This window comes from Geotrypetes seraphini, chromosome 6 (genome assembly GCF_902459505.1).
Source record: "Geotrypetes seraphini chromosome 6, aGeoSer1.1, whole genome shotgun sequence".
Classification (NCBI taxonomy): Eukaryota; Metazoa; Chordata; class Amphibia; order Gymnophiona; family Dermophiidae; genus Geotrypetes; species Geotrypetes seraphini.
Window position 1 is genome coordinate 234,315,275 of NC_047089.1, and position 23,798 is coordinate 234,339,072.

Here is a 23,798-nt window from a genome sequence, read left to right on the forward strand (position 1 = left end):
TGCCACAGCTGGAGGGCATCTGGAAATGCACGAATGTCGGCTTGATGACATCACATGCATGCATGAAGGCCTTCCAGACGGGGCCCTAAGCTGGGGATTGGGGGATGGTGGTGCTGCAAGAGATGAGGAGGAGAGGTGCTGGCATTGGTTGACTGCCTACAGAACATGCCTCGTGGCAAGAGGCATGTCCTGTAGACAGTTGATGCTTCTCGACGACATCTTGCAGCACACCCAGAATCTCGCTACAGCACACAGTTTGCGATACACTGGTCTAGGGGGAAAAATAGTTTATTTTTTGTTCTTTAATCTACATCCTAGTGTTCAAGTGTGTTTAGGGAATTCTTTATACAGTACCACTCAGAACTCATATCTTGGAATAGTTGTGCATTCCATTCATAATTACTTAGTGAAAATTCTCTCAGTAGGAATCTTCCTTGGATAGTGATTGGAGCCACAGACCCCAGTGGATGTCTCTTCGAACACCCTTCAATATGCTGGTGTGTAAAACTTTAATTCTGTACCAGAATGGTTTTCAACGGATGGAAGCTTAGTAGTGTTCAAAGCCTCTGCAAGGTGATGATTAAAAAAAAAAATACTGGTTTTACTCTCTCTCAAACAATGTATTAAACATTCTAAAGCTTTATGTATTGCAAACTGTCTTGACATGATCTTTGTGAGAGAGTAAAAACATACTGAATTTTCCTTCAGGGAGCTTCAAAAACAATTAAATTTACAGGGCAGCTTGATACAGGGCATTCTCTTAAATGAATCCTGACATCTCTGTAAAGCAGATTAAGTAAAGATTACATTTGCCTCGGAGAGTATTCATTTTTTGAATCTAACTTCATAAAACTGTGAAAGCTTATCAGAATGAGCTACAAAGATCAGTATTAGTGAATTATCTGAAGTATACATCCTGATCTTTACAGATAAAATCCTTTGTAATTCTATAGTTTTCAATTGTTTAATTCAAATCTTAAAAATAAAAAGTACACATGTACAGTTGAAATGCTGTTGGGCTATAAAGCCACTGCCTTTGCAGATACAAGGCTGTTCTTCAGCCAGATCCTAAAACAGCAGAGGCTGGAGAATTCATTAGCCACACATGCTTGCTAGTGAAAATTGTTACAATGCGTTATGGATTTAAAAAAAAAAAAAAAAAAGTATCTTCAGGGGTTTAAAGAGGATTCAATGTAAAGATTATAAAATGTGAGAATAAAATATTTTTTTCCCAGGTACATGATGGAGGGAGATGGGGGGAGGTCTGTTTATCCATCAGGCTTATAAAGCACTTGAGACAGTGGGAGTAGTGAACGTATGCTCAAGGAGACCAAGATAACAGAAATATAACAGCACAACTGGGTTATAGATAGATACATTTGGGTCATGTCTTGTCAAGTGGTCTATAACTCCCCACTCGACCATCTCAGAAATTGCTGAATTTTTTTCAGGGACCTCCAATGAAGATATCCAAAGTTTTGGGGCATGATCTCAACCAGGTCCAGAGTTAGGGACCCCTTTATTTGTAACACTTTTTTGTATCCGCAGAAGATGTCAAGTGTGACATTTGACCAGTGTGTATAAACAACATAACATGCTTGCATTTAAATAGGGGCAGAACAAGTGACAGAATTGGCAATCAAAGAACTTCTCTCTGAGGTTACAAGCATGCCATGGGGCTTCACTTCTCTCAGGGATGGACAGACAGCCCCTTCTTTGCCTATAGCCATCATGCCACTGTCCTGGTGGTAGCAGTACATCAAAAACTCAAAGGCTGACACGGGCCAAATAAACAAAATTTAAGTCTATGTGGGCCACAAAAAAATCAATTTTCATAGAAACTTAGGTTTATTTTTAAAAGTACAGTATAAAAAAGAACAAGAGCAATGATAAACTTAATGTTTTCTTCCTGATACCTGACATCTCTTCTCTGCTACCATTTTTCCTATTTCGGGGAAAATCTTGTTTGCAGTGATTACTTTTAAAACTGACCCAAGGTTAATGTTGGTAATTCTGGATCTGATAGGAGACTTATTTTCTTTCATAAGTATAAATAACTGCTCGCACTGATAAGTACTTCTAAACATGGAAATAATTTCATATTCAAAATTTTGAGTATTTTCAAACCTGGCTAGAAAATATTTGTAAAATTCAAGCAAGCCAACTTCGCTGTATAGTATCTGGAAAAATACAGCCCACTTCCAATGTCTGCCAACATTTCATAGTGTTTAAACAGATACATTAGGGGAAATTGTTGGACTGTTACAATTTTCAATTCTCAGGTGTATGTGTACGCATATTATTATGCATGTACAGTATATCTATGCCTATATATATCTGTTTCTCAGGACAAGCAGGTAGTATATTCTCACAGATGGGTGACGTCATCCATGGAGCCCAGGTCTGGACAGTTCAAAAGTGTACTGTCACTTTAACTTCTTTATAAGTCTTAAGATCGTAATGCATATTCATGAGTGTTTTCCTGCTTAATGTTGGCATGCAGGACCATCGGTTCTTAGTTTTCTGCGTAGCTAAGAAGTTCTGTTATGGTGTAATGTCAAGTGCACATTTTTCTAACCCTTTTTTACCTGCCTTCCTGTCACTTTCAGTTTTTATTTCCCTCATTTTATTTCCTAAAACTTTTCCTTTCAAATTTTTTGATTTTTGGGGGGGGCTTCTGAATTTTTGAGGCCTTCAGGCCTCTCCTCTTCGCAGTCCAACTTTATCTATTATTTATTTATTTATTCAATTTTATCAAATACAAACAAGCAATACATTACTTGTATTTCAGATTAACAGAAGTTATTAAAAAGAAAAAACTTATAAACCAACTCCACTTAAATCAGTGTTTTGATTATTCACTTATACTTCCAATATATTTAGTCCACAAACTTTGAAGAGAGATTTTTAGAAAATAAATTTAACAATAGGAACAGTCTTATCCAACCTAGAAAGCGGCAATTATCTGCGGTGCTACAGCCATTCTCAGCCATAGGCACTACTTGCTCTTTGGATTCTATAAATCCTACCAGTTGTTTAGGTTCAAAAAATAAGTAATTCTTGTTCTGATAAGACACAAAACATTTTACAGGAAATTTCAACAAAAAATTTGCCCCCAAGGCAAGGACTCTTGGCCTTAATGCCAAGAATTCTTTCCTACGCCTCTAGGATCTTAAAGACATGTCAGGAAATATTCGAACATTAGAACCTAAAAACTGATCATTAATATGACGAAAATACAAACGCAATATATATTCTCTATCACTTTCCAAAGCAAGAGTTATTAACAGGGTTTTCCTTTCCGTTATGACCGCCAAAGAGTTTTCCAGAAAAGTTGTTAAGTTCATATTTTCATTATTTGTCCCTTGAATCTCATTAGGAGTGGAAACTTCCATAGGTCTCTTAATTTGAAAGTAATTAGCTCTAACAATAGGTGGCAAACTTTCGATGGGAATAAGCAAAATTTCCTTAAAATACTTACTTGCCATCTCCATTGGTGAAATTAAGGGACATTTTGGAAAATTTAGGAGTCTCAAGTTATTTTTCCCTAATTGGTTCTCGAAACTTTCCATTTTTCTAGCAATAAATGTTCTTTCTTTAATTAATTCCAAGTCCAATGTTTCCATTTCACAAATTCTTGACTCCTGTTTTTCTATTTTCTTACTTAAATCTTTAAGGGCCAAACCCTGTTGCTCCACTTTAGAGTGGATAGTCCCATAGTCAGTGTTTAAAGTGGAAAAAGACATTTTGAGGTTAGCGTCCATAACTGAAATGGCCTGCCATAAAGCCTCCATATCTATTACCTTAGGCTTCTCCAACACCCCAAAAATGATCTTACTTCCTCCCGAAGCTCCTCTCTCCTCTTCTGCAGTATGGGTAAGCTGTCGATGTACTGCAGCAGCTGCTTCTTCTTTGGCTCCAGATGAACTTGGAGCTACCAGCCCTCCTTCACTGAGGATCAAAGACTCCTCCCGGGTCCATGGTGCCTCAGGATCTCCCGAGATTGCATTGCTTCCGGGTTGTGGGGGTGGCTGCCTCTGTTCTGGGCTCAACATTGCCCGAAACTGCCGGCTGAGTTCATCCGACGAATTCGGGCTCGCCCCTGAAGTAGCCCCCGTAGATTCACCCGAGCGGGCCAAGGCTTCCTCTATTGTAAACTGCACCAGACGTGGTGCCGCTGTCGCCGCCGGAGGGTTGCCGCGAAGGGCTCCTTTTTCTTACCCATACTAAGGTAAGAGAAACTGCTAGTTTAAAGAAAAGCAACGTCGGCCAAGAACAAGAGAGGGAGCCTCCCTCTCAGGCGTCCGTTCTCGTTGCCATCTTGTTTCTCCCCTCTCTCAGTCCAACTTTATCGACCATTTATTTGGACTCCAGTTTACTTTTTATTTGGTACAGTTGAGTCCTTTGACCTTGTTGCGGCTATTTTTCTATTGATGTCCAAGCCTTCCAGCGGGTTTAAGAAGTGTACTCGGTACAACAGGGCCATTTTCATCACTGACCTGCACAGCTGGAGCCTTCAGTTTCTTGGTCCTGACCATTGGGTGGAATCTTGTGTCTGCTGTTCTACTGTCCAAAAGTGTTCTTTGAAGGCCAGGCTTCTGCAGCAAGAAAAAATTTTTGGGTCCCCTTCAACATCATGTCTTCACCATTGCAACCTAAAAATCATTCTCTGGATGCATTGGCATCAACATTGACACCACCCCACTCGGTGTCAACTCTGATTGTACCATTGACTTTGCCTCCTAAAAATGCTAAGAAGCATTCTTATACTTCACCTTCCATTCATACATTGGTGTCTTCTCAGGCATCGAGTAAGTCAATGCATGCCAAACACCGACACAAGCAATCAAGATCTCCTTCTCTTCAGTTAGTATCTCCTCAGAGGTGTGCCTCATTGAGGACACCAAAGCCTTGATGCACTGTCTCACCGATGGCATTGACTGTACCGATAACATCTGCAGTACTGGTGCAATCGAAACATCGCAGAATGGCCCCTATGGATGGAGGGGACGATCCTTTGGATTCCACTTTATCCCTGTCTCTTCCTGAATCTCTGGCTGATAGGGATACCGCAAATTTTGAGTTCGAGGAGGCACTAGGTAGGGAGGTGGATGATCCCACGGTGCTCCGTTTTTTCCATAAGGAGGAATTGTCACACTTTATTTTTAAGGCATTGCAAGGTTTGAATATATCTCCAGCGGATCCGCAGGCCTCTGCATCGGCTAACCCTCTTATGGTGGGCACGAAGAAACCGCCTAAGACGTTTCCGGTCCACGAAGCTAGGACGGTCTCCGTGTGGTGAAGGCTATGCGACAGTTATATCTGGTCGCACAGGATAAGCTGGAGAAATTTAAGCTCCCAAAGGTAGACGCTTTGGTGGCTGCAGTTACCAAGAAGACTACTTTGCCGGTTGAGGGAGGTGTTGCGCTCAAGGACTCCCAGGATAGGAAACTGGAGTCTACGCTGAAACTTTCCTTTGATGTAGCGGCACTTACCTTGCAAGCTGCTGTCTGTAGTTCCTATGTGGCAAGAGCTTATTTGCAATGGGCGCAGCGAATGGCGGATGCCATGTTGGAGTCAGGGCTCACTGTTCCCTTTGACTTTCCGGATATGGGATCCAGTTTAGCTTATTTAACGGATGCTTTGTATGATATTATTCGTGCTTCTGTGAAACAAATGTCTCTTTCGGTTGTTTCTCGCAGATCCCTGTGGCTATGTCATTGGGCTGCGGATGCGGCCTCTAAACTTAGGCTCGTGAGGCTTCCTTTTAAGGGTCGCCTTTTGTTTGGTGAGGATTTACACAAGTTGGTCAAAGATTTCGGTGATTCCAAGATGCAGAGATTACCAGAAGATAGGCCTAAGGGGCCTTTGAAGCTTATGAATCCCAAGCCCCGCTTCAGGGATGTTAGAAGATATAGACCTGGGAAAACGTTCATTCTGGCATCTTACGGATCCTCTCTTACTTTCAAGCCGAGGTTTCCACAAAAGAATTCCTTTCGTCCTGCGAAACCCCCAATCGCTCAACCAGCCTGTACCCCAGCCTTGCGTAATTCTCAATGACAGGGACTCAGCCCTCTCTACCATTTCCATAGGGGGTTGGCTGTCCTTCTTTTTGGCAGAGTGGGCGAGGATCACGTCCGATCAATGGGTATTGGACATTATTCGAGACGGTTACAAATTAGAATTTTCTTCTCCCGTCGCAGATTCTTTCTTGTATCTCCATGTTCGGGGGCAGCCAAGAGAGAATCGGTACGAGTCACCCTTCAGATTCTTCTAGACCTAGGGGTAATTCAGTTCCTCCGGAGCAAAGGGGCCAGGGCAGATATTCCATTTACTTTGTAGTGCCCAAAAAGGGAGGTTCGGTCAGACCGGTGCTCAATCTCAAGTGGGTCAATCAGTTTCTCAGCGTCAGACATTTCCGCATGGAAACCCATAAGATCGGTTATTGCAGTAGTTAAGCCTGGAGAATTCCTTACACCGCTAGATCTCAAAGAGGCTTACTTACACATTCCTATTTGGCCCCCGTATCAGCGGTTTCTTCGCTTTGCCGTTCTCGGCCAGCATTTCCAGTTTCGAGCAATGCCATTTGGCCTTGCTACGGCTCCCAGGACATTTTTGAAGGTGATGGTAGTGATGGTGACGTTTCTTCGCAAGGAAGGCATTCATGTTCATCCTTACCTGGACGACTGGTTAATTCAGGCTTCTTTGCGGCAGGAGAGTCTGACAGTGACCCAAAGAGTGATTTCACTTCTTCAGTCTTTAGGATGGGTAGTCAACTTTCCGAAGAGCTCACTTGTTCTCTCCCAGTCATTGGAACATCTGGGGGTCTTGTTCGATACAAAGGTGGGGAAAGTCTTTCTACCCAGAGCTCGGGGAGAGAAGTTGCAGTCTCAGGTGCATCTCCTGCAGTCACACTCGCTCCGAGAGTATGGGATTATGTGCAAGTTCTCGGCTTGATGGTGGCAGCTCTGGAAGTAGTGCCATGGGCTCACTTTCACATGAGACCACTGCAACAATCACTTTTCTCCCGGTGGACCCCTGTGTCTCAGGATTACAATCATCGTCTTTGCTGGACTCCTCAAGCATCATTCAGCATGCATTGGTGGATCTGCGGGACCAATCTGTTCAAGGGTATGCCGCTGGAGTTGCCAGACTGAGTCATAATTTCTATGGATGCCAGTCTGTTGGGTTGGGGGGCTCAGTGCCTTCAGTCCTCAGTGCAGGGGGTCTGGTCTTAGGACGAGGCTCAGTGCTCCATCAACCTTCTGGAGTTGCGGGCGATCCGGCTGGCGCTACTGGCGTTTCAGGCCTTGATTCAGAATCGTCTGACCAGGGTCTTTTTGGACAGTGTCACGGCAGTGGCATATATAAACAGACAGGGGGTACCTGCAGTCCTCAGTTGGCAAGGAGGCGATGAGCTTCCGCCCATTAAAGCAGAACCATCTTGCTCTACTCTACATTGCAGGACAGGCAAATTTTCAGGCGTACTTTCTCAGCAGAAATCTTCTAGATTCAGGAGAATGGGAACTCTCTACTCAAAGCATTCCAGCTGCTGGTGCAGCGATGGGACGTTCCGGAAATAGACCTCATGGCATTGTCTCGCAATACAAAGCTTCCTCGGTTCTTCAGCAGACACAGGGAGTGGGAGTCGGAGGGTGTGGATGTGTTGGCTCTGTCTTGGCCTCGCGGTCGTCTTCTTTATGTGTTTCCTCCTTGGCCCATGATAGGTCGTGTGCTCCATCGGGTTGCTCACATTTTAGGGCTCGGTGATATTGGTAGCTCTGGACTGGCCGCGCCGACCATGGTATGCCGATCTGATGAGCCTCTCGACAGGCGAACAGGTATGCTTTCCAGTAACTCCAGATTTACTTCATCAGGGTTCGATCAACATGGAAAATCCGTCCCACTTTGGTCTTATGGGCTGGCTATTGAAAGGTCGCGCCTGAGACGTAAGGGATATTCTGAGCATGTTATTTCCACTCTTCTCCAAGCAAAAAAGAGATCTACTTCTGCGTCTTATGCTAGAGTCTGGAGAGTGTTTGAATCTTGGTGCGATGCTCAGGATATTTCTTCTTTCAATGCTTCTTTAGCTAACATTCTATCTTTTCTGCAAGATAGAGTTGCCCAGGGCTTGGCTTATAATTCTCTTAAAGTTCAAGTGGCGGCGATTGCTTGTTATAGAGGCCGCATGTTTGGTTCTTCCCTTGTGGCTCAGCCTGATGTCGTTCATTTTCTGAAAGGAGTACAACATATCCGTCCGCCTGTTCAGAAGCTCTGTCCGGAATGGAGCCTTAGGGTAGGCCTCGGAGGCTTGCAGAAGGCTCCGTCTGAGCCTCTGTCCACTGCGGCTCTAAAAGATGTCGCGTTGAAAGCAGTGTTTCATGTAGCTATGGCTTCAGCCCGGTGGGTTTCTGAGTTATAGGCGTTGTCATGCAGAGACCCTTTTTTACGCATTTCAGATTCAGGGGTCTCGATTCAGACTGTTCCTTCGTTTCTTCCAAAGGTTGTCTCTTCCTTCCATGTCAACCAGTCTCTCTTCCTTCCTGCTTTTCGGAAGCAGGATCGGGGAGCGCGCTTCTCTTCGCTTCGTTTCCTGGATGTGCGTAGGGTTCTTCTCCACTATTTGCAGGTTACTAATGACTTTCGACGTTCAGATCACCTCTTTGTGCTGTTTGCAGGACGCATCAAGGGTATGGCGGTGTCCAAAGCTTCGATTGCTAGGTGGATCAGGGAGACTATTGCTTCCACTTATTTGGTAGCAAGGAAGCGGTTACCGGAGGGCCTTTGTGCTCATTCCACTAGAGCGATTGCTATTTCCTGGGCTGAGTCTTGAGGGTTTTCTTTGGAGGAGATTTGTCGTGCGGCTACTTGGTCTTCTAAGAATACCTTTTCTAAACATTACAGGTTGGATGTGGCAGCGCGTGCAGAGTCTGCTTTCGGTGCTTTGGTCCTCGCAGAGGCGGCGTTTGCTTCCCAATCGGTTTGAGTATTGCTTTGCTACATCTCACTAGTCTCTGGATTCATCTGCTGCCGTCAGGAAGGAAAAATTATGTCTTACCTGTTAATTTTCTTTCCTTTAGACGCAGCAGATGAATCCAGAGCCCCGCCCTTTCTGTGTATTGTCTGTTGTGTTTTTTTTCGCATGTTTTGAAGGTTTTGTTATGGTTGGTGGTTTTGTTCTGCATTACTATCTTGGAAATTTGTTATGGGAAAGAAGTTTTTTACATTCTGAGACATTTTATGGTTCCGGATGCTTGGGCAAAGGGCAGTACTGAAGTTGAAGGAGAGGTTCCATCCAAGACGACCTGTTAATCAGTTCTCTGTCTCCACCTCTGGCTAATAACAATTTTTTTGCTGATTATATTTAAAAGTCTATCATATCTCCCCTCTCCTGCCTTTCATCCAAAGTATACAGACTGAAATCTTTAAGTCTGTCTCCATACGCCTTATGATGAAGACCACATACCGCTTTAGTAGCCTTCCTTTGGACCAACTCCATCCTTTTTATATCTCTTTTAAGGTGCGGCCTCCAGAATTGTACACCATATTCTAAATGAGGTCTCACCAAAGTCTTATACAGGTGCATCAATACCTCCTTTTTCCTACTAGCCATACCTCTCCCTATGCAACCTAGCATCCTTCTAGCTTTCACCGTCTCTTTATCAACCTGTTTGGCCATCTTAATCATCACATACAGTCACATCCAAGTCCCACTCTTCTGTCGTGCACATAAGCTCTTCACTCCCTAATCTGTACCGTTCCCTCGGGTTTTTGCAGCTAAATGCATGACCTTGTATTTCTTAGCATTAAATTTTAGCTGCCAAATTTCAGACCATTCAAGTTTCTCCAGGTCTTTCTTCATGTTATTCACACTATCCAGCGTGTCTACTCTATTGCAGAGTCGGAGAGCTTCAAGCACTGGTTTCAGATCCACCTTATACCGAATTCTATCATGACAAGAGTGGTCCTTCGTACTCATCCTAAATTTCTACCTAAGGTAATTTCGGAATTCCACCTCAACCAGTCTATAGTTCTGCCCCTCTTCTTTCCAAGATCACATTCCCATTCTGGTGAGGCTGCACTTCACACATTGGACTGTAAACGTGCTTTAGCTTACTACCTAGATCAAACAAAGCCTCATAGAGCCTCTACTCAGTTATTCCTCTCATTTGATCCTAATAGATTTGGAACTCCGGTTACCAAGAGAACAATTTGTACATGGTTGGCGGACTGTATCTCCTTCTGCTATGCTTGGGCTGGGTTACCGTTGGAAGATCGTGTCATAGCACACAGAACAAAGGCAGCCTCTGTTGTTTTTCTCTGTTCCACTCCTATTGAGGACATTTGTAAAGCAGCCACTTGGTCCTCAATACATACTTTAACATCCCATTACTGTCTGGAGACTCATTCTAGATGGGATAGTAAGTACAGCCAAGCAGTTCTTCAAAATTTATTAAGTACCAACTTCTATCCATCCCTTTCAAAGTAGCTATGGAGTCCTATCTGTGAGAATGTGCTGCTGCCTTGTCCTGGATAAAGCACAGTTACAGACAGCCCCTGGGATAAGAACAAGTTCTGTTTTTTAAACTGTTCTTAAGTTGATTTTGCATGTAACTCGGAATCTGTACAGTATACACATAAAAACATTAAAGAACATTAAAGAAACGGTCCTCAAACTAAAGTACTGTAGTTAAAATAAAAAGAAAAGATAGGAGGTTTACACTTATTTTTGTTCTTTATCAGTTCCATTGTTCCCTCTCTACCACTTCATCCAACATTTCTCCCTCATCTCTTTGCCTCTCCCACCACCATGCCCACCTTGGTTTACGAGCATAATTCGTTCCAGATGCATGATCGTAAGCCAAAGCACTCATATATCAAAGCAAAGTTCCCCATAAAATAGACGACAATGCAAACTCAGAAGATTCGTTCTACAACTAAAGTTTGCTATGGTGGCCCAGGGGTGGGTGGGTGCTGCAGCTCCTTTAGAGGGGTTGCCTCCTTCTCTTGGGATCCCCGTGCGGCTGCCCTCCCGCTTCGACCGATGCCTTTGTTGTTCGCCAGCGCCTCCCGGCTCCCAATCAAGCTGGCCGCCATCCTACAAAAGCATGCGCAGGACCTCTCAACTCCCGAGTCAAGCCAGCTGCCGCCCCGACAATGCGCGTGCTACGTACAAGCATGCACGACGTGTTATAGGTATTTAATATGTTATAGGTATGTAACTTTGTTATACAGTATTCGCATGTGTGTGTGTATATACTAGTCTTTAAGCCCGTTACATTAACGGCTGCTAGAATAGATGTGTCTGTCTGTCTGTCTGTCTGTGTTTCTTTCTCTCTCTCTCCTTGGCCGCTGTCTGTATCCTTCTGTCTCCCACCCCCCCGAACACAGCTGTCTGCCCCCAGGATACACCTCCCCCCCAAAGCAGCCCCCTTTCCCTCTCCCTAACTGTCTCTCCATGGCCCTCTTCTGTCTTCCCCCCCCCCCCGAGCAAAGCTGTCTGTCCCCAGCACACCTCTCCCTATCTCTCCATGGCCCCTTCTGTCTCCCCCCAGCACACCCCTCCCCCCAAAGCAGCCCACTTTCCCTCTCCCTATCTCTCCATGGCCCCTTCTGTCTCCTCCTGTCTCCTCCCAGAGCAAAGCAGGCCCCAGCACACCTCCCCCCCAAAGCAGCCCCTTTCCCTCTCCATGGCCCCTTCTGTCTCCCCCCAGCACACCCCTCCCCCCAAAGCAACCCCCTTTCCCTCTCCCCCTGGCTCCCGGTATTGATCCCCTGCTTACCCTCCCCTCAATCCTGGCGTCTTCTGGCCTGCTCCTCTTCAACGCAGCCTGCAATCTTGGTGGCCGGCTTTAGCGAATCTAGCAGGCCGCTCTCCAACTCGGTAGCACGTTCCCTCTGACGCGATCCCGTGCGTCAGAGGGAGCGTGCTACTGAAGTTGGAGAGTGGCCTGCGAGGATCTTTAAAGCCGGCCACGATCGCAGCCTGCTCTGAAGAGGAGGATCAGCGGCAGCAAGTGAGGTGACACAGCGAGGACGCGGGCAGGCAGCGAGTGAGAGGCAGCGGCGAGTGAGGGCGTGCGGTGACGCGCCGAGGACAGGGAGACAGCACAGTCGCGCGCCTTCAGCCCCCGCAAGCGCCATGAGGTTAGAATGTTGCCACAGAAGCACACCTCACGGCGCCACACCTCATGAATTTTCAAGAGCGCATGTGCGCTCTAGCGTTTTATTATTATTGATATACACAAACACACGTGTATTTTAATAATATAGGTTGCATACTCTATTAAAAAAAAAAAAAAAAATTCCTCAGAAGAGTTAAAATTTATTTTTCCTTTATTTTTAAGGTGGTTATTGAGAAACTATACTATTAGTCAAGAATCCATATGTACCGACCTGTTAAAGGACTCACCTGACTTTAGGTATGTTGAACAATTTTTGATTGGAAAATATATACTGATTTTTTAAAAAATATAATCTGGTGGGGTTTTTTTTTTTAAAAAAAAATAGATGTATGAACAATAACTTTTATATACTTAATATTAAATCAGTAGTTTTATTGAGTCTGCTTTACTTTAACCCAGATTTAGACCATGTTAGGGTTTTTTTTACAAATTACTTTTTCTTATCATGTTTTATTGATTTATTTGTGTTGTTGAATTATTTATTGATCCATAAGTAATTTTATGATTATAGACTTAGGGATATTTTTAGAAACCTTCGGTAAAAATCGGCCTTTCTTAGCAGCTCCACTTTTTGAACCAGTGGATTATTATCCCTTCCTACTAGCAGGTAGAGGAAACTGAATTTTGCCATTAACAAAACCAGCAGGTATGTTGTGCTGATGGTTCTCCTGTCTCTAGCTTATATTAGAAGGTAAACAGTTCCAGACTTTAGTGCCTTGATAAGCAAATGTGGTTTCTAATTGTTTTTTTTTTTGGGGGGAAACATTCTTAACAGGAGGATAATTCAGCTTAAAACAACATGAGCTTCTTGATAATTAGCAAATTTTACTTGAACCTTTAAGTAGTTTGTTAATGGATCAGAAAAGAAGCTGTGATTTATAGACCAAACAGGCCATCTTAAATTTAATCCAAGATCTTATCAGCATCCAATGAAGTTTCAACAATGGAGTTGCTCTTTCATACCTTTTCACTAAAAAATTTAGTCTAGGTGAGGTGTTTTTAAATACTTGCAATCTAGTCAACAATTTGTCAGAGACTCTGCTATAAAGAGTATTATAGTAATCCAAATAATTTTGCAAGGCTCATATAAAGGTGCAGAAGAACTACATTTTTATCATCCTAATCTGCCACTTCATCACATGACATCTCACTGCCACAGACATTTTATTACATGAATAATAATTTTAATACATTTTTCCCTAGCAACAGCAGCAGATGAATCCAGAGACCAATGGGATAGCACACATCTACCAGCAGGCGAAGATAGAGAAACTGATTAACAGGTGATCCCATTGGCTGGCACTCCTCCTGTATCTCCAGTATTCACTCCCAGCAGGAAATGGTCGCTATTCAACTAGCTCCTGAATTCTGGCTGTGACTGGAACTTTATTTTCTCCTGTTGAGGTTTCTCTTCAGTGAGACTGCCATTCTGTTTCTCCTGAAGGTTTCTCTTCAGTGAGCTGGCAATGCTATTTCTCCTGTTGAGATTTTCTCTTCAGTGAGACAGGGGTGTCCGGCTGAACGGTGCCGGCTTTAGGGGTTACACCTGGGCCCACCCAGGTCCCTGTCTCACCCTCCCTCCATTGCTAGAGGGTCTGACTGGGTCTCAATTTTTTTCTTCTTTCCTTTCTCTGTAAAAAAAAAAAAAATAGACCGCAGTTGCTACATTCTGCCCTGCTTTTGCTGCATTACTAGCTCTAACTGGCTTCAACCGGGCCTAACAACAAGCTTGTGAGTATGTCTGGTTTTTACTGTCGTTTGAACTTCAGGTTCTGTTTGGGAGTCTTAGTACTGTGGGTTCGGTCATCGTACATTTAAGGAATGGATATTTTATTGAGGCTAAGTTTTATGACTAGAAATCCGTGGAGGGAGCCGGGACTTCCCACCCTTTGCATGCACGCGCTTGGTTTCCTTGTTGGTTACAGCGCGGCAGTAGCGGTGCGATTTCATGCTCGCACTTGTTCTCATTGTTGGGTTTCAGTGCAGTAGTCCTGTTTATTCTGAGACTCTCTTTCATCGGTGTTTGTCACAGCCATGTGCAGCTGATTGTGCAGGTGCCGGTTTATAGCAGCGTGCATGAGATGGGACATGTTTTTTCCGGCACTGTGGGCCGTTCTTCTGGTTATTCCCAGAGTCTGATTTTCTTTCTATGCAAGCCGCGGCAGGGTAAATTTTGCAGGGCTTGAATCCAATGGGTGGAACCTCATCTTTCTCTTCTGTTGGCAGATCATTTTAAGGGTCAGGAAAAGAGTTTGGATAGTCTTTCTCTCCGCGAAATCTGAGCATGGCCCATTTATTGTATGTTACAGTGTACAGCACTGTGTACGCTCTAGAAAGTGTAAACGTTAGTAATAGTGAAATCTTCTACATCCTGGATATTGGGAATTTTGGCTCAGGCATTCCAGCTCTTTTTATGGACGTGAGATCTCCTGGAACTAGACCTCATGGCCTCGTCTCACAATTTAATGCTTCTTAGCTTCTTCGGCGGACACAGGGAGTGGGAGTTAGAGGGGGTAACAGCGTGGCTTCTTTCTCACCTCTGGTTTCTCTTTTTCAGTGTTTTCCCCTGGCTGATGATGGCTTGGATTTGCCATCTCAAACTCGCTTTCCGGGCACAGTATTTGTAGAATCTCTGGCTTGGCTGCGCCATCCTTGCTATGCAGATCTGATGAGTCTTTCGACAGCCGGACTAAGAAGTTTCCTGGTATCTCCAGATTTGCTCACCTAGGGTCCGATCAACATGGATATTCGTACTACTTTGGTATTACGACCTAGCATTTGAGAAGTCATGACTGACGTGTAAGGGTTATGCGAAGCAGGTTGTTTCTTCTCTTATCTAGGCACTACAGACGTCTTCACCTGTGGCTTCTGCTTCCTTTTGGAGGTTTTTCCTTTCTTGGATACTTCTCAACATTTGCACTCTTCCAGAGTTCCTTTTTGGCACAGGTACATTGCCGAGGGCTTAGTGTTCAATTCCCTTCAGCTTCAAGTGCCATTCTTAGCTTGTTACAAAGGCTAGGTATATTGCTCTTCGATTACTTCTCAGCTTCATGTAGTTCAGTTCCTAAACGGAGTATGGTATATTTGTACACCTCTTAGAAAGCCCTGTCCGGAGTTCAATCTTCAGATACTTCTTCTCAGTTTACCGAAGGCTTCATTTCCTCCTTGTGCCGTTGAACACGGGGTTTCTTGTGGCCATGGCTTCGGCTCTGCAGTTTTCCAGTTGCAGGCCATGTTCAGCGGGGATTCCTATTTCTGATTTCCAAAATCTGGGGTATCAGTTCGGACGGTACCACAATTCTTTCTAAGGAGGTGTCATCCTTTCTTTTATGACACGCTCTCTTTTCCTTCCTTCTTCCTGGGAGGAGAAATGGGGAGACGTGCTTTTATTCACTGCATTTTTTGAAACTGCGTAGCGTTCTCCGCTAGCAAGGTTTCTAATGACTTTTAGTTGTTTAGATTACCTTTTTGTATTCTTCAAGGGATGCCTCAAAATATGGCGGCGTCCAAGCCTCCATCGCTCGATGGGTCCAGGAGGACATTCTTTACGCTTGCTTGATGGCAGGGAAGCGGTTGGCGAAAGAACTTCATGACCATTTCATCAGAGTGATGGCTACTTCTTGGACTCGGTCTAGAGGTTTTTTCCTTGGAGGAGTTTTGGTCTTGTGGCTACTTAGTCTTCCAAGAGTGCTTTCTCTCAGCATTACTGGTTGGATGTGGGAGCGTATGTGGTAGATGCGTTTAGTGCGTCGGTTGTTGCGGAGGCGGCGTTTGCTTCCCACCCAGATTGAGGATTGCTTTGCTACATCCCATTGGTCTCTGGATTCATCTACTGCTGTTGCTAGGGAAGGAAAAATTATGTTCTTACCTGTTAATTTTCTTTCCCTTAGACGCAGCAGATGAATCCAGAGCCCCACCCTTTCTGGATATTGTCTCTCGGTTTTTTCTTTTGCAACTTTCGAAGTTTGTTATTATTGAGGATTGTATTCTGTATTATTGCCTTTTGAGATTTGTTATGGGAAAGAAGTTTTTTTTTTTCCATGCTATGCCTATTGATGGTTACAGATGCTTTGGCAAGGAGCTATACTGGAGATACAGGAGGAGTGCCAGCCAGTGGAACCACCTGTTAATCAGTTTCTCTATCTCCGCCTGCTGGTAGATGTGTGCTATCCCATTGGTCTCTGGATTCATCTGCTGCGTCTAAGGGAATGAAAATTAACAGGTAAGAACATAATTTTTCCATCTTGAATACGTAATGAAGTGTCACCAAACTGTTGTTGCCTTTGCTTGTACTTTTACATGGTGGCAGGGAAGAAGGAGATGTTTTATAAATAGCAATTTCTTGTCAACAGCAAATGAATTCAGATGAGTGGGTTGTGTCCACCTAGTAGCGGGAGTAGTTAAAGAGCACAGAGTTGAGCTCTGTCATATATTCAATGGTTTACTCACTAGTACTTCAGTATTCTATATCTCTGCAGGTAGATGGATGGTCTGTACTGTGCTCCTGATTTCATCTACTACTTCTGTTGGGGAGGCTTCTGCTGCTTTATCTAGCAAAGCCTGGGTCTAACTCCACTGAGCTCAGCTAGGCTCCTGTTTCGGCTATGCTGATTCCGTTGAGCCGGGGGATTAAGCTTCCCGGGTGCCTTTTGTGGGTATAGCAGGTAGTGCCAGTTCCCTATCCATCCCCTGTACCTTACTTTACATATGCCTTGCACGCCTACTCCCTCCTTACTTGTTAAAAAATAAAAAAGAAGAGAAGAAACCGTTTTGTAAACCCAGAAGGTGTGCATTGGGTGGGGGTGTTCCACCGAATGCCTGCAGCCAGCATGTGGTGAGTATGTTCCTTGGCATTCTTTACCTGATTTTGGCTTCATCAGCTTTGGTACTCTGCAGTTCTTTTGAAGGTTCACCTCTTTATGCAGGCCCCTTCAAAATATCAATCCTTTCAGATTTGAATTTTAGTGGAAAGGATCTGATGTGGTCCTGTTGTGGATTTGATCCTACGCGGCTGTTCCTTTGCCTGGGCATTTGTCATACTATCTCCTCGTTCCCTTCAGTTGCTGCCCAATTGGGATGGTTCTGGTCCTTTGCCGGATCGTCGCCAGCGCAAGTCTTAGAGGTGCGTCCACTTCATATTGGACTTCTAGGTGCGCTCCCGAGAGAGGTGGTGGAGAGGAAAACGGTGACAGAGTTAAAAAAAAGTGTGGGATCTAGAATCGGAAGATAATAGTAAATATTGAAGAACTAAGGCCAGTTATGGGCAGACGTGCACGGTCTAAATCTGTATATGGCCGTTTGGTTGAGGATGGGTTGGATAGGGCTTCAATGGCTGGGATGGTGTAGATGGGCTGGAATGAGCTTTGATGGAGACTTCAGTAGTTGGAACCTAAGCATAGTACTGGGCAGAGCTTTGGATTCTTGCCCAGAAATAGCTAAGAAGAAGAAAAAAAATTTTAAATTGAATTAGGTTGGGCAGATTGGATGGACCATTCGAGTCTTTATCTGCTGTCATCTACTATGTTACTATGTTATATGTAAAAGAGAGAAATGACAAATAGCATACTTGGCGCAGAGAGAAAAATCGCTGTATTTTAAGGTTTTTCCCAAAATGGAAGCAACATCTCTCCAAAAACTCTAAATAATAATAATAATAATAATAATAATATTTTATTTTGTATACCGCCATACCCAGGGAGTTCAAGGCGGTTCACAACAGGTAGATGAATTACATACAGTGCGATTCGAAAAAAGAAGAACATAACAAGGCAATCGTGGGGACGAACTCGTTTACATAAACGATTTAGGAGGGGGAAGGGCTAAATACGGGATACATACAGTGTGCTGCAGTAGGATACAATACGGGATACATACAGTGTGCTGCAGTAGGATACAATAGAGTTTAAGAGAGGAAATTAGATAAGAGCATATTAGATGGAAACAGGGGGGGGGGCAACCAACTTGGAGGGGGGGTGGGAAAGTAAGGGGGGGGGGAGAGGGGAGAGGAGGGTTTAGATGGGGGAAGGGGGGGCTAAGGGATAGGTCTGTTGCAAAGGAGGGGTTTCATCAGTTTTCTAAGGTGGAGAGGGGGTAACGTTACGGCGGAAGAGGGGAGCGTTAGGGATTTGGTCCGTTAAAAAGTAGAGTTTTGAGCTTTTTTCTGAAGGGGAGGTATGAATAGCTGTCAAGTATGATTTGGGCGAGCCATGAGTTTAGTTTGGCCGCTTGGAAAGAGAAGGTTCGTTCGAGGAATCTTTTAAGGTGACACGATTTCAGTGAGGGAAAAGCGAATAGAGTTGTTCTGCGGGGGCTCTTCTTATTATAGTTCAGGTTGAAGTGGGGGTAAAGATAGGCTGGTGACATACCAGAAACGGTTTTGTAGCAGATGCAAGAGAACTTAAATAGGACTCTGGATTCGAATGGCAGCCAGTGCAGCTTGTGGTAGAAAGGGGATATGTGATCCCATTTCTTCAGGCCAAAGATAAGGCGGATGGCGGTATTTTGGACCAGTCTCAGCTTTCTGGTGATTTTCTTGAAGGCGCCTAGATAAATGATGTTACAGTAGTCCAGGACACTAAGAATGGAAGATTGGACCAGCAGACGAAAGGAGGCGTCATCAAAGTATTTTTTAATGGTGCGGAGTTTCCAGAGCACCGAGATGCTTTTCTTAAATACTAGGTCGGTGTGTTTCTCCAGTGTGAGATGCTTGTCTAAAGTGACACCTAGTATTTTTAGTGATTGCTCAATAGAATAGTCAAGACCATTGATGTGTATCGTGGTTTCCTTAATTTTGTCATTTGGGGATGCTAAGAAGAGTTTGGTTTTTTCTGGGTTTAGCTTTAGTCTAAACGCTGACATCCAAAGTTCGATCTGATTTAGGGTGAAAGATAGCGAATTTAGAAACTCTGAGGTAAAGTAAGAGAGCGGAATGATTATTGTGATGTCGTCTGCGTAGATGAAAAATTTGAGCTTTAAGCTTTGTAGGAGATTTCCTAGGGAGACAAGGTAGATGTTAAATAGGGTGGGGGACAGGGGGGAGCCTTGTGGGACTCCACAGGGGTTGTCCCAGCTGTAGGAGGTAGTATCGTCTTTGAACACCTTGTAGGTTCTTGTTGAAAGAAATCCATGGAACCAATTGAGAACGTGACCTGAGATTCCAATAGAAGTCAGACAGTCTAGAAGAGTGGCGTGGTCAACCAAGTCAAATGCGCTACTTAGATCGAGTTGCAGTATTAGAGCACAAGAGCCTTGGCTGAATAGTTGATGAAGGTAATCGAGCAGGGAAGCTAAAATTGTTTCAGTACTGTGGCCTGACCGAAAGCCGGATTGGTTGTCGTGCAAGATGTTGTGTTTTTCTAAGTATGTGGTGAGTTCGGTGTTTACTATCCCTTCTGCTATTTTGGTAACCAGGGGGATGTTGGCGATAGGTCTAAAGTTGGAGGCCGTGTTGGAAGGCTCTTTAGTATTTTTCTTAATTGGTGTAATCAAAATGTGCCCTTGTTCTACTGGGAACTTCCCCGAGGATAGTAGGGAGTTGATCCAAGTCAGCATTTTGGCCTTAAAATTGACTGGGGCCGATTTCATGATATTAGGGGGGCAGGTGTCCAGTCTACAGTAGGAGTTGGCATACTTATTGTAGTGTTTACTAAAAGTTTGCCAGTCTATGGGTAAGAATGTGTTCCAGAACAGGTCGGCTCTGGATTCGCCTGAGTCTGGTAGAATGGGGTAACACCAGTGGGGCTTGGTTGGGTTGGTAAGAGAGGATCTTAGTTGTAGTATTTTGGAGTTGAAGAAATCCGCCAGGCTGTTTGCTGTTAGAGTGGTCTCTTCGGGTGGGTTGATAAAAGTTTCTATATTGTATAGATCATTTACCAGCTTAAATAGGTTGCTGCTGTTAGTTGAGCTGTCGCCGATTTTGAGGGCGTAGAAGTTTTTGCGTTTTTCTTTGGTTCGATTTTTGTAGGTTTTTACTTTTAATCTCCAGGCGGTTCTGTGCTCTTGCATTCCTGATTTTAGCCAGAGTCTTTCCGATTTTCTTAGGTCTCTCTTTAGCGTTAGCAGTTCTGTGTCGAACCAGCCCTCTAGGTTTTTAAGTCTTTTTCTGCGGGTTTTGATGGGGGCCATTTTATTTAGGATATTGGTGCTATCAGTAATCCAGGAGTTCATGAATTGGTCGGTTTGTTTGTTTTGTTCTGATATGATCTCATAGTGAGACCAGAATTCTACGGGATTTATGCTACCTCTGCTGGTATGGAATTTTTTATTTCTTGTTTTTGGGAAGTTATTTGTTGGGCTCGTAGTTTTTAGTTGGCAGTCAAGTTCAAAATCGCAGAGACTGTGATCCGACCATAGTGAGTCGGTCCAGTGTTCTTGTTTCCAGATAATTTTGGGGTAGGATAGCTCTCGAGAGGAGAAAGAAACAAAATCTAATTGATGGCCTTTTTGATGGGTTTTAACTGGGAGGGGTTTGAGGTGCCCTAGTGAGGAGATGAGTGACCAGAGTTCTGTGGTTTCAGGTAGGTCTGTTTTTTCAAGGTGGATATTAATATCTCCACATAGTAGGTTGTAAGGGCTAGATAGAGAGTTAGTTAGTAAGAATTCGAAGAAGTCGTCCTTGGCAAGGTTCCATTTTTTTGGTGGAACATAAAACAGAGTTGTTGTTAACGTAGCCGTTAGGGATTTGGATGATAGTGAGACTGAAAGAATTTCGAGGTTGGGAGTGGATTTTGAGTTTAGAGAAGAGCAGTGTAGGTTGTCTTTAAAAATTATGGCTAGGCCTCCCCCTCTACCCCAGGTCCTAGCTAGCGATAAAATTTTGAAGCCTGGGGGAAGGCAGTCTTGGATAATAATATCGTTGTCGGATAATAGCCATGTTTCTGTAAATAGGACGAAGTCAGGGTTGGATTCTTTCAGCCAGTCCTTAATTAGTATGGACTTGTTCCTCATGGATCTTATATTTAAGTAATAGCCATGTAGGTTTTGGTAGTTGGTCGGATCGATTGGACAAATGTGGGAGTAAGTCAGTTTTTTTAGAGATCGTTGTTTTTTTATGTATGGCTTGGACGGTCTGCGTAGTGGTGGCAGAATTGGTATTGGGAAGGGGCCTGCTTCAGAGTAGTCATATAATGTGCGGTGAGAGTAAGTGGGGGTTTTAGATTTTACCGGACGGAATGAGGGGTTAAGGACAGGGATAGGGGTTGGGGTAAGTGAGTTGATTAGGCAAATTCTGAACCAGATCAGGTAGAGTAGGAGAAATGGTAAACTGATGGGGCAGGCCATGATACAGATCTGTCTGTGGGGAGAATGTGGTAAAAAGGTAGAGGTTGTGATTGGGAAGAGAGAACACCGTCCAGCCGACGAAGGGATTGGGATGGCTGGAGAGTAGGCCAGTCGAGGGAGGATTGATGGTTAGAGGTAAAAATAGGGGAGACAAACAGAACAGACAAGAGGAGGTTACTTATCGTCTAGAGGTTCTGTCTGTGAGGACCTTCCAATATGGTGGGAAGGCCTCTCTGTGTTATATAGGAAAGTCTTGGGTCGTCACTGCGGGTGGCTGGCTTGTGGTTTGTCTTGGGTGGCTCTGGGTGCTGGTGTCGGAGGCCCCCTGTGCGGGTGCCTCTCGCAGGTGCTTCGCAAAGGCGCGTGCTAAGGCGCACGCCGTTGGTGCTTCAATTATTTAAGGCGTCGGGGGTCCTGTAGAGTCGGGAGGGGGGCGGAGCAGTGCTCCCACGCTCCTCTCCTGCTGGATCTCACGAGGCTGGCTGCCCTCTCTCCACCGAGCGCTGGCTGGAACAAAAAGGCCGCGCTCGGGTGGAGCTTCAATTATCCAGGCGTCGGGGGACCTGTAGAGTCGGGAGGGGGGCGGAGCAGTGCTCCCACGCTCCTCTCCTGCTGGATCTCACGAGGCTGGCTGCCCTCTCTCCACCGAGCGCTGGCTGGAACAAAAAGGCCGCGCTCGGGTGGAGCTTCAATTATCCAGGCGTCGGGGGACCTGTAGAGTCGGGAGGGGGGCGGAGCAGTGCTCCCACGCTCCTCTCCTGCTGGATCTCACGAGTTGAACATGTCCACAGATTATGCACAAAGAAGATCGCAGCAGAATGACATTTTATGCAAAGCTGTGTGTTAATACTTCCCGTATAATAAGCATGGCTTTGAGGGACATAAGCATGCCATAGTACAATAATGACACACTTACAATTCTGTACTACCCACTGGTATGCCTTTCAGAGCCTTCAGCAATATTGGTAGTGTTAAAGACCAGTCTAGATACCTCTGCCAGTGCTCTAGTACACCGGAAAGGTTCCCAGGAGGCTGTAATTTCAACAAGCTCCTATGAAAGTAGGAAACATATATCATGGTCTCTGCCGGCGCCACCAGAAATTCCTCAAATTTAACCCCAAACTCCTAAGACAGGGAACCTACCGGGAGGGACCCCCATATAATGTTGGACCTGCTGATAGGCATAGTGTGTCCCCAAGGATGCAATGTCTCATAAGAAAGCAGTATACCCTCCTCCTGCAAAATCTGACATAAAATTGAAAATGCCCCTAGTCCTCAATTTGCTGAAAATAGGGGGCTTGAGACACTATGGAAAGATGGGATTACCTACTAATGGCATTAACACACTGATATGTGGATCTTGTCCCCAAAGAGAAAGAACTTGTTTCCACACTGCCCAAAGGGGGCAGAACAACACACTGCTCTGAGTGGGCTGAGAGACATCCTGAAGTTGTGCATGTAAAAGATACAGCAGGTGCAAAGGATAACCAACACCCAGTCATGAATTTGACATAAGACAAGCCTGATTATAGAGACGGATGTCCGGTATACTCAACACATTCCTGGCCCAATGTCCAACCATGCTAGCCCACCTAAGCTTAGGTTTCCTCCTACCTCAAAAGAACCTGGAGAGCAAAGAGCTGAGGGCTTTATTATCTTTCAGCAATATATAGGGAGAGTTTGAAGAACACTTAGGGAACAAGATCATACAAAAAAGATGTATTCTACCCATCAAGGACAGCGGCAATCCCTGCCACCTCACCAAATAGGAGCGTGTATCCGCCAACAACTTATTGATATTTAAACAGTACAGATGTGTCAAGTCCATAGATAACTGGACTCCCAAATAATGAAAAAAGCCCTCTTCCCATTTCAGGGGAAAGTCTGCTCCCCAGATCCCATGTAGAGAGTCCGAAGAAGCCAAAGCTTCCGACTTCCCAAAGTTTAAAGCAAAACCCGAGAAGTTGTCATACTCTTTGACTCTCCAATAGAGTTGACAATGAGCTTTGTGGGATGGAGAGGAACACCAGTAAATCATCAGCAAATGCCGCTATCTTGAAATAATTAGCTCCCAGTTGTAGCCCACTAATCTCCACTTTTGCCTGAATTTCCCTAATCAGGGGATCCAAGGAAAGTACAAACAATAATTGGGATAAGGGGCATTCCTGTCTCGTCCCCTGGTATATTTTAAAGGGCATCGAGAGCAGAACCTAAGCTCCTGGGTCACAATATAAAGTCTGAACAGCATTGTAAAAGAATGGCCCCACCCCTTTTCAGCATCAAAACTAATGAGCAGGGAGGGGTCCTGTCCACCTGTTCCTTCTCCAAAGCCAT

General features: G+C 44.5%; 1 protein-coding gene across 13 annotated transcripts in view; it reads left to right on the forward strand.

Moving 5' to 3' along the window:
- DYRK1A (dual specificity tyrosine phosphorylation regulated kinase 1A) overlaps nucleotides 1-23,798 on the forward strand; it is a 684,276-nt gene that overhangs the window by 42,490 nt on the left and 617,988 nt on the right. For 7 of the 13 annotated variants that reach the window (XM_033950295.1, XM_033950296.1, XM_033950304.1 and 4 more), the window contains exon 2: nucleotides 12,348-12,422. The exons of 4 other annotated variants lie outside the window; for them this stretch is intronic. The gene's annotated coding sequence lies outside the window, so the exon portion shown is untranslated. Of the gene's footprint in view, nucleotides 1-422; nucleotides 498-12,347; nucleotides 12,423-23,798 lie in introns of all 13 variants that reach the window. 2 more of the 13 variants (XM_033950290.1, XM_033950291.1) reach the window with 2 other exon arrangements.